This window comes from Tamandua tetradactyla, chromosome 2 (genome assembly GCF_023851605.1).
Source record: "Tamandua tetradactyla isolate mTamTet1 chromosome 2, mTamTet1.pri, whole genome shotgun sequence".
Classification (NCBI taxonomy): domain Eukaryota; kingdom Metazoa; phylum Chordata; class Mammalia; order Pilosa; family Myrmecophagidae; genus Tamandua; species Tamandua tetradactyla.
The window spans coordinates 57,193,030-57,203,070 of NC_135328.1; positions in this window are offsets into that span (position 1 = coordinate 57,193,030).

Here is a 10,041-nt window from a genome sequence, read left to right on the forward strand (position 1 = left end):
TTGAGTAGTCTGAACTAAATCTTTATTTTTAGATTGTTTTTCTCTTGCTGCTTTCAGGATTTTCTGCTTATCTTGGACATTTTACAGATTGATTAGTATGTGTCTTGGGGAAGGCCCGTTTGGATTTATTCTGTTTGGAGTTCATTGTGCTTCTTTGATTTGTGTATTCTCATGTCCTTTATAAGGTTTGGGAAGTTTTCCCCCATTATATTCTCAACTAATCTTCCTAGCCCTTTACTCTTCTCTTCTCCTTCTGGGACAACAACGATTCTTATATTTGCATACTTTGTTTTGTCCATCATTTCCCTGAGATCCAATTCAAATTTTCAATCTTTTTTGCCATTTACGTTTTTGAGTGTTTGAAATCAGTTGTTCCATCCTCTAGTTCATTTTTTCTTTCTTCTGCCTCTTCAAATCTGCTGCTGTGTGTCTCTAGTATATTTTTTACTTGGTCTACATCATCTTTAATCTTCATGATATCTGCTATTTTTCTATTTATTCTTTCAAATTCGTCTTTATGCTTGCTCTTCTAGGGTCTTCTTGATCTCCTTTATGTCATTAGCTATCCTATTTATTTTATTTAGTAGAGTTATATGAACAGCTTTGATTAGTTTTTCCAAAGTCTGTTTCTCTTCCAGTGTTTTAATTTCGCCATTAGGCTGGGCTATATGTCTGCTTAGTGATTTTCTGGTTGTCTTCCATCATGTAAATATCTTGATTGGTTTATTTTGTAAGTTGATTTTACAGTAGTAAAAATCAACTGATTTTACAGCTTCAGTAGTCTAAAGCTTTGTATTTGCAGGATGGATGATGTGGAGCAGGAGACAGCGTTCAGGTCAGGGCACAACAGTGAAGTGATGGTTTGCAGTGCAGGTATAGGCAGGTTTGCAGAGATGTGGTATGGGGGCCATGGGTATGGGGTGCAGCTAAGGCAGACCTTGGAGCACAGGGTGCAGCGTGGGGGACACAGAGGTATAGTGTTCCTAGTTCCTGTCTCCCCATGTGTGCACTCCTGAAGGCTCCAGGCTTCCATTTGGAAAGAGGTGCATTAGGCTGTTTGTCCTAGCTGGATGGCCTCTAATTCTCTGTGTCTCAATTCTCCAAATTTTGTAACCAGGGCCTCCCTATGTGGTATAGAAGACCCTCTCCGGTCACTTGCACCCTGAAATCACCATCTCAGTCACCTTCCCATCCCCCCTTTAGCTGTTCCTTCGAGGAGGGGTGAACTTGACCCATCCTATTCTGCCATCTTCCCAGAACCCTCTCAGAGCTTAATTCTTAATACATCATCAGTAGAAAGCTAAGTAGCTACTTTGTCAGAAAAATCTATTGGAATTGAAGTAGAGAATCTTTTAGATTTTCACCCCATTCGTGCAGCTGTTTCTTAATTCTAGTCATTAAATTTTCAGCATCATATAAGGAAAACAGCCAGTGTGGCCATGAAGTCAGCTTTGCACGATGAAACTTCTTCAAGCAGGAGCAGAGGTAGTTCTCCATATTGTGTGCAGTATTCTGCAGGTATCCCTCACTGGCTATGTCTGGCTGCTGCTTTTTCACTGCAGAATTGTCATGAAGTCAGCAACTTCTTGTAATTGTTTTTAGGACTGACATACCTCTATAGTTGTTCTATCTTTCATCATCACCAACAGAAGTAAAACAAATTCAATTCAGGTACACTTTTGGGAACCAGTTATTATTAAAGTTACTTGTGGGCAAGGCTATTACTTGCTCTTGTTGTGTTGTATACTAAAAAAAGGAGTGCATCTGATTACATTGATGTGTAACTATTTGTTCCAGAAAAATTAATACTTTATCTTTCAAGGGCCATCGTATCTATAGTAATAGGTGGTTTCTGGTAAATGGGTTTCTCCTTTCCCTTGGATAAAAGAAGCTTCAGAATTTTCCTTATTCTTTATCACACTTTTCTGGGAAAAGTGACAAAACAAAACTTTTGGGTTAATGGGCATCTTTGGGCTCCCCACTCCTCACTACTTGCTAAACAGCTACAGAAGTATAAGAAGGACATAGAGTAGGAAAAAATGGGTACATATTGGGGTGGAGTACCTTCCATTTGTAATTTGTGTGTAAAATATGGAGGTAATAGAGGTCTCTTTTTTCTGCAGAATAAAGTAAAAAAGAAATTAGGAGGTGAGGTCCTGGCTTGGAGATGGAACAGGTTTTATATGCCTTGAGAAAGCAAAGCCCAAGAAGATTAAAGATTTGCTGTTGCTGTTTGGAGCTCTTGAGAGCTTCTGCTACTCGTGGTACAAGAACAGAAAAACATGTCTTCAAATCAAACTAAAGGAAAACAGAATCCTTAATAGCTTCAATTTATGCCTTTTTTAGTTTCTTTGTTATTTATTTTGTTTAGAGAATTTTCCTCACACCTACTCAGTCCTATAAGACTGCCCCTTTAGGACAAATCATAGACTTATGAAACATAGAGCATTGACCACTAGAGGCAAGTTCAAAGGTAAACATTTATTTAAAACTTTACTGCAGAGTGCTGAAAGTAGATGGTAATTAATATTTAAAAATTTTACCTTATGTGTGAGACTAAAGCAAAAAATGTTTATTTGGTACAAAATTTATATTTTGACTAGTGCATTTCCTAATATAATTTATGAAGACAGCTTAATTGAACACCATAAGTACATGGGAACTTGAGTAGGACATGAGATTTTGTTGGTTTGTCCAGAGTGTTGCCCTGATAAATCTCAGAGTGATTTGAACAGTGAATAAAAAAGTATTTGCAAAGTCCCCTTAGGGGAATAGTGAGAAAGGGGGAAAATTCAACTTCCCCAAGTTGAATTCTTGATAGTCTCACAAGCAGTGCGGACAATCAAAGAAATAGGCTGAGCCTCCAATCTTGAGGTTTGTTCATATGAAACTTAAACCCACAAAGGATAGGTCAAACCTACTTAAAATTTGGCCTAAGCATCACCCCCAAGAGAACCTCTTTTGGTGCTCAGATGTGGCCTCTCTCTCTAGCTAACACAAAAAGCAAACTCACCACCCTCACCCTGTCTACATGGGACATGACTCCCAGGGGTGTGGCCCTTCCTGGCAGTGTGGGACAGAAATCCTGGAATGAGCTGAGACTCAGCATCAAGGGATTGAGAAAACCTTCTCGACCAAAAGGGAAAAGAGTGAAATCAGACAAAATAAGTGTCAATGGCTGAAAGATTCTAAACAGAGTTGAGAGGTTATCCTGAAGTTATTCTTACACGTTAAATAGATATCACCTTTTTAGTTAAGGTGTAACAGAGAGGTTGGAGGGAACTGTCTGAAGATATAGAGCTGTGTTCCAGTAGCCATATTTCTTTTTTTTTTTTTTTTTTTTTTTTTTTTACATATTACAAGTTTATTCTCAAATGTCTGTTCACATCAGTGGGACCATACAGTATTTGTCCTTTAGTTTTTGGCTGGACTCACTCAGCATAATGTTCTCTAGGTCCATCCATGTTATTACATGCTTCATAAGTTTATTCTGTCTTAAAGCTGCATAATATTCCATCGTATGTATATACCACAGTTTGTTTAGCCGTTCTTCTGTTGATGGACATTTTGGCTGTTTCCATCTCTTTGTAATTGTAAATAACGCTGCTATAAACATTGGTGTGCAAATGTCTGTTTGTGTCTTTGCCCTTAAGTCCTTTGAGTAGATACCTAGCAATGGTATTGCTGGGTCGTATGGCAATTCTATATTCAGCTTTTTGAGGAACCGCCAAACTGCCTTCCACAGTGGTTGCACCATTTGACATTCCCACCAACAGTGGATAAGTGTGCCTCTTTCTCCGCATCCTCTCCAGCACTTGTCATTTTCTGTTTTGTTGATAATGGCCATTCTGGTGGGTGTGAGATGATATCTCATTGTGGTTTTGATTTGCATTTCTCTAATGGCCAGGGACATTGAGCATCTCTTCATGTGCCTCTTGGCCATCCGTATTTCCTCTTCTGGTAGGTGTCTGTTCAAGTCTTTTTCCCATTTTGTAATTGGGTTGGCTGTCTTTTTGTTGTTGAGTTGAACAATCTCTTTATAAATTCTGGATACTAGACCTTTATCTGATATGTCATTTCCAAATATTATCTCCCATTGTGTAGGCTGTCTTTCTACTTTCTTGATGAAGTTCTTTGATGCACAAAAGTGTTTAATTTTGAGGAGTTCCCATTTATTTATTTCCTTCTTCAGTGCTCTTGCTTTAGATTTAAGGTCCATAAAACCGCCTCCAATTGTAAGATTCATAAGATCTCTCCCTACATTTTCCTCTAACTGTTTTATGGTCTTAGACCTAATGTTTAGATCTTTGATCCATTTTGAGTTAACTTTTGTATAAGGTGTGAGATACGGGTCTTCTTTCATTCTTTTACATATGGATATCCAGTTCTCTAGGCACCATTTATTGAAGAGACTGTTCTGTCCCAGGTGAGTTGGCTTGACTGCCTTATCAAAGATCAAATGTCCATAGATGAGAGGGTCTATTTCTGAGCACTCTATTCAATTCCATTGGTCGATATATCTATCTTTATGCCAATACCATGCTGTTTTGACCACTGTGGCTTCATAATATGCCTTAAAGTCCGGCAGCTTGAGACCTCCAGCTTCGTTTTTTTTCCTCAAGATGTTTTTAGCAATTCGGGGCACCCTGCCCTTCCACATAAATTTGCTTATTGGTTTTTCTAATTCTGAAAAATAAGTTGTTGGGATTTTGATTGGTATTGCATTGAATCTGTAGATCAGTTTAGGTAGGATTGACATCTTAATTATATTTAGTCTTCCAATCCATGAAGACGGTATGCCCTTCCATCTATTTAGGTCTTCTGTGATTTCTTTTAGCAGTTTTTTGTAGTTTTCTTTATATAGGTTTTTTGTCTCTTTAGTTAAATTTATTCCTAGGTATTTTATTCTTTTAGTTGCGATTATAAATGGGATTTGTTTCTTGATTTCCCCCTCAGCTTGTTCGTTACTAGTGTATAAAATGCTACAGATTTTTGGATGTTGATCTGGTAACCTGCTACTTTGCTGTACTCATTTATTAGCTCTAGTAGTTTTGTTGTGGATTTTTCTGGGTTTTCGATGTATAGTATCATATTGTCTGCAAACAGTGATAGTTTTACTTCTTCCTTTCCAATTTTGATGCCTTGTATTTCTTTTTCTTGTCTAATTGCTTTGGCTAGAACCTCCAACACAGTGTTGAATAATAGTGGTGATAGTGGACATCCTTGTCTTTTTCCTGATCTTAGGGGGAAAGTTTTCAATTTTTCCCCATTGAGGATGATATTAGCTGTGGGTTTTTCATATATTCCCTCTGTCATTTTAAGGAAGTTCCCTTGTATTCCTATCTTTTGAAGTGTTTTCAACAGGAAAGGATGTTGAATCTTGTCAAATGCCTTCTCTGCATCAATTGAGATGATCATGTGATTTTTCTGCTTTGATTTGTTGATATGGTGTATTACATTAATTGATTTTCTTATGTTGAACCATCCTTGCATACCTGGGATGAATCCTACTTGGTCATGATGTATAATTCTTTTAATGTGTTGTTGGATACGATTTGCTAGAATTTTATTGAGGATTTTTGCATCTATATTCATTAGAGAGATTGGTCTATAGTTTTCTTTTTTTGTAATATCTTTGCCTGGTTTTGGTATGAGGGTGATGTTGGCTTCATAGAATTAATTAGGTAGTTTTCCCTCCACTTCGATTATTTTGAAGAGTTTGAGGAGAGTTGGTACTAATTCTTTCTGGAATGTTTGATAGAATTCACATGTGAAGCCGTCTGGTCCTGGGCTTTTCTTTTTAGGGAGCTTTTGAATGACTAATTCAATCTCTTTACTTGTGATTGGTTTGTTGAGGTCATCGATTTCTGCTTGAGTCAAAGTTGGTTGTTCATGTCTTTCCAGAAACCCGTCCATTTCATCTAAGTTGTTGTATTTATTAGTGTAAAGTTGTTCATAGTATCCTGTTATTACCTCCTTTATTTCTGTGAGGTCAGTAGTTATGTCTCCTCTTCCATTTCTGATCTTATTTATTTGCATCCTCTCTCTTCTTCTTTTTGTCGGTCTTGCTAAGGGCCCATCAATCTTATTGATTTTCTCATAGAACCAACTTCTGGTCTTATTGATTTTCTCTATTGTTTTCATGTTTTCAATTTCATTTATTTCTGCTCTAATCTTTATTATTTCTTTCCTTTTGCTTGCTTTGGGATTAGTTTGCTGTTCTTTCTCCAGTTCTTCCAAGTGGACAGTTAATTCCTGCATTTTTGCCTTTTCTTCTTTTCTGATATAGGCATTTAGGGCAATAAATTTCCCTCTTAGCACTGCCTTTGCTGCGTCCCATAGGTTTTGATATGTTGTGTTTTCATTTTCATTCACCTCGAGATATTTACTAATTTCTCTTGTAATTTCTTCCTTGACCCACTGGTTGTTTAAGAGTGTGTTGTTGAGCCTCCACGTATTTGTGAATTTTCTGGTACTCTGCCTATTTTTGATTTCCAACTTCATTCTTTTATGATCTGAGAAAGTGTTGTGTATGATTTCAATCTTTTTGAGTTTGTTGAGACTTGCTTTGTGACCCAGCATATGGTCTATCTTTGAGAATGATCCATGAGCACTTGAGAAAAAGGCGTATCCTGCTGTTGTGGGGTGTAATGTCCTATAAATGTCTGTTAAGTCTAGCTCATTTATTGTAATATTCAGATTCTCTGTTTCTTTATTGATCCTCTGTCTAGATGTTCTGTCCATTGATAAGAGTGGTGAATTGAAGTCTCCAACTATTATGGTAGATGTATCTATTTCCCTTTTCAGTGTTTGCAGTGTATGCCTCACGTATTTTGGGGCATTCTGGTTCAGTGCGTAAATATTTATGATTGTTATGTCTTCTTGTTTAATTGTTCCTTTTATTAGTATATAGTGTCCTTCTTTGTCTCTTTTAACTGTTTTACATTTGAAGTCCAATTTGTTGGATATTAGTATAGCCACTCCTGCTCTTTTCTGGTTGTTATTTGCATGAAATATCTTTTCCCAACCTTTCACTTTCAACCTATGTTTATCTTTGGGTCTAAGATGTGTTTCCTGTAGACAGCATATAGAAGGATCCTGTTTTTTAATCCATTCTGCCAGTCTATGTCTTTTGATTGGGGAATTCAGTCCATTAACATTTAGTGTTATTACTGTTTGGATAATATTTTCCTCTACCATTTTGCCTTTTGTATTATATATATCATATCTGACTTTCCTTCTTTCTACACTCTTCTCCATACCTCTCTCTTCTGTCTTTTCGTATCTGACTCTAGTGCTCCCTTTAGTGTTTCTTGCAGAGCTGGTCTCTTGGTCACAAATTCTCTCAGTGACTTTTTGTCTGAGAATGTTTTAATTTCTCCCTCATTTTTGAAGGACAATTTTGCTGGATATAGGAGTCTTGGTTGGCAGTTTTTCTCTTTTAGTAATTTAAGTATATCATCCCACTGTCTTCTAGCCTCCATGGTTTCTGCTGAGAAATCTACACATAGTCTTATTGGGTTTCCCTTGTATGTGATGGATTTTTTTTTCTCTTGCTGCTTTCAAGATCCTCTCTTTCTCTTTGACTTCTGATATTCTAACTAGTAAGTGTCTTGGAGAACGCCTATTTGGGTCTAATCTCTTTGGGGTGCGCTGCACTTCTTGGATCTGTAATTTTAGGTCTTTCATAAGAGTTGGGAAATTTTTAGTGATAATTTCTTCCATTAGTTTTTCTCCTCCTTTTCCCTTCTCTTCTCCTTCTGGGACACCCACAAGATGTATATTTGTGTGGTTCATATTGTCCTTGAGTTCCCTGATACCCTGTTCAAATTTTTCCATTCTTTTCCCAATAGTTTCTCTTTCTTTTTGGAATTCAGATGTTCCATCCTCCAAATCACTAATTCTATCCTCTGTCTCTTTAAATCTGTCATTGTAGGTATCCATTGTTTTTTCCATCTTTTCTACTTTATCCTTCACTTCCATAAGCTCTGTGATTTGTTTTTTCAGTTTTTCTATTTCTTCTTTTTGTTCAGCCCATGTCTTCTTCATGTCCTCCCTCAATTTATCGATTTCATTTTTGAAGAGGTTTTCCATTTCTGTTCGTATATTCAGCATTAGTTGTTTCAGCTTCTGTATCTCATTTGAACTATTGGTCTGTTCCTTTGACTGGGCCATATTTTCAATTTTCTGAGCGTGATCCGTTATCCTCTGCTGGCGTCTGGGCATTTAGTCAAAGTTCCCTGGGTGTTGGACCCAACAGGCTGAAAGATCCTTCTGTGAAATCTCTGCGTTCTGTCTTTCCTATCCTGCCCAGTAGGTAGCGCTCGTGGCACACGTTTGTCTGCAGGTTCCACCAGCAAAAGGTGCTGTGGGTCCTTTAACCTTGGAAAACTCTCGCCGTGGGGAGGTTCGCCAGCCGAAGCGGCTTGGAAGAGTGCCAGCCGGCCCGGGGGTCCGAACGCAGGGAGGGTCCCCGGCCGCCGCAGCCCGGGAGAGCGCCCGACCGAATTTCCTAGTCGGCCCGGGGCGCCAAGTGTGGCGGGAGGACGCCAGCCGCCGCGGCCCGGGAGAGTGTACCGTTCCCAGCCGGACTGGGGAGTCACGTGTTTGGAAGGGACCCCCCCGGTCACCGTTCTCCGCGGTCTGGGGATTTCCGACCCAACTCTCTCAGTTGGTCCGGGAGGGCTCACGTGGTGGGGGCGCCAGCCGCCACGGCCCGAGGGGACCGCCTGCCCAATTCTGCCAGCTGGCCTGGGAAGGAGGAAGGGAGGGACTCCGGCCGCTTGCCGTCCCGCCCTGGAAAGCCCGCATCCCTCGGCAATCTCACTGGAGCTGGTTCTCCCAGACAGTCAGCCTTTCCAGGATGGGGTACACCGTCCCTTTGATCTCCGTCGTGGCTCCGGGAGCTGCTCTGTATCGTCTCCACTCCCCCAGTAGCTGTTCTGGAGGAGGAAAGGTGAGGGTGGCAAGGCTGTCGAGGACGGTGGCGGAGGAGCTGGTGAAGGCGGCAGAGGGCACGGTGGTGGTTGGAGAGCCGCCGGAGCAGGAGGATAAAGGGAAGGATATGATGGCAGATGGAGCGCCGGAGCAGGAGGGGAAAGGGAAGGGCAAGATGGCGGCAGGAGCGCCGCCGGCGGAGAAAGAGGGAGAGGAGGGCTGGCTGGCTGGTGGCTGGAGCGCCGTCCACGGAGAAAGAGGGAGAGGAGGGCTGGCTGGCTGGCGGCGGGAGCGCCGCCCGCGGAGAAAGAGCCTCGCTTAAATTTAATCTTGCTCAATCCGTATGGTTTGGGTAGAATTAACCCAACCTTAAACAGTGCACCCCCCCAAGTATACACACACAAATGGGAATCAGTATAGATACATAAATATATAGATATACAGATATAGAGATGATAGATAGAACTAGAGATAGAGGTGTCTAAATGGCCTGATTTGGAATAGATAGAAAAATAGATGATATAGATTAATAGATAAGTTTGGATAGTTAAGTAATGATGCATAGATAGTAGACTCTACTCCAGGATTTTGCTAGTTTTATCAAGGAAAGAGACTTAAATCCATTGGAACTTAAGCTGTAGGTATCACATAGACCTGGAGATGCCCTTGGCTTTCTCTTTCCCGGTGGAGACAAAGGCTACAAATTGATACAACTTGTAGGGGGAGAAGCCAGGATCTCATTCCAAGATGGTCTGGTTATATAATTCATGTTCTATCCATTATAACATTTGCCTTCTACCATTTCCCTTTGGAAATACTGGGAAGTCCTTCTCTCTTTTTCTGACTGACAAAATCCTCATTCATCTTCAAGATCCAGTCATTCCATTTCAGTGAAAACTTGCCCAACATCACCCTTCCTATGGGTTTCCTCAGAAATCTGACCAGTAGCCATATTTCTTGAAGATGATTGTATAATGATATAGCTTTCACAATGTGACTGTGTGATTGTGAAAACCTTGTGTCTGATGCTCCTTTTGTCTACCTTATCGAGTAAAACATATGGAATAAAGATGAATAATGGGGGAACAAATGTTAAAATAAATT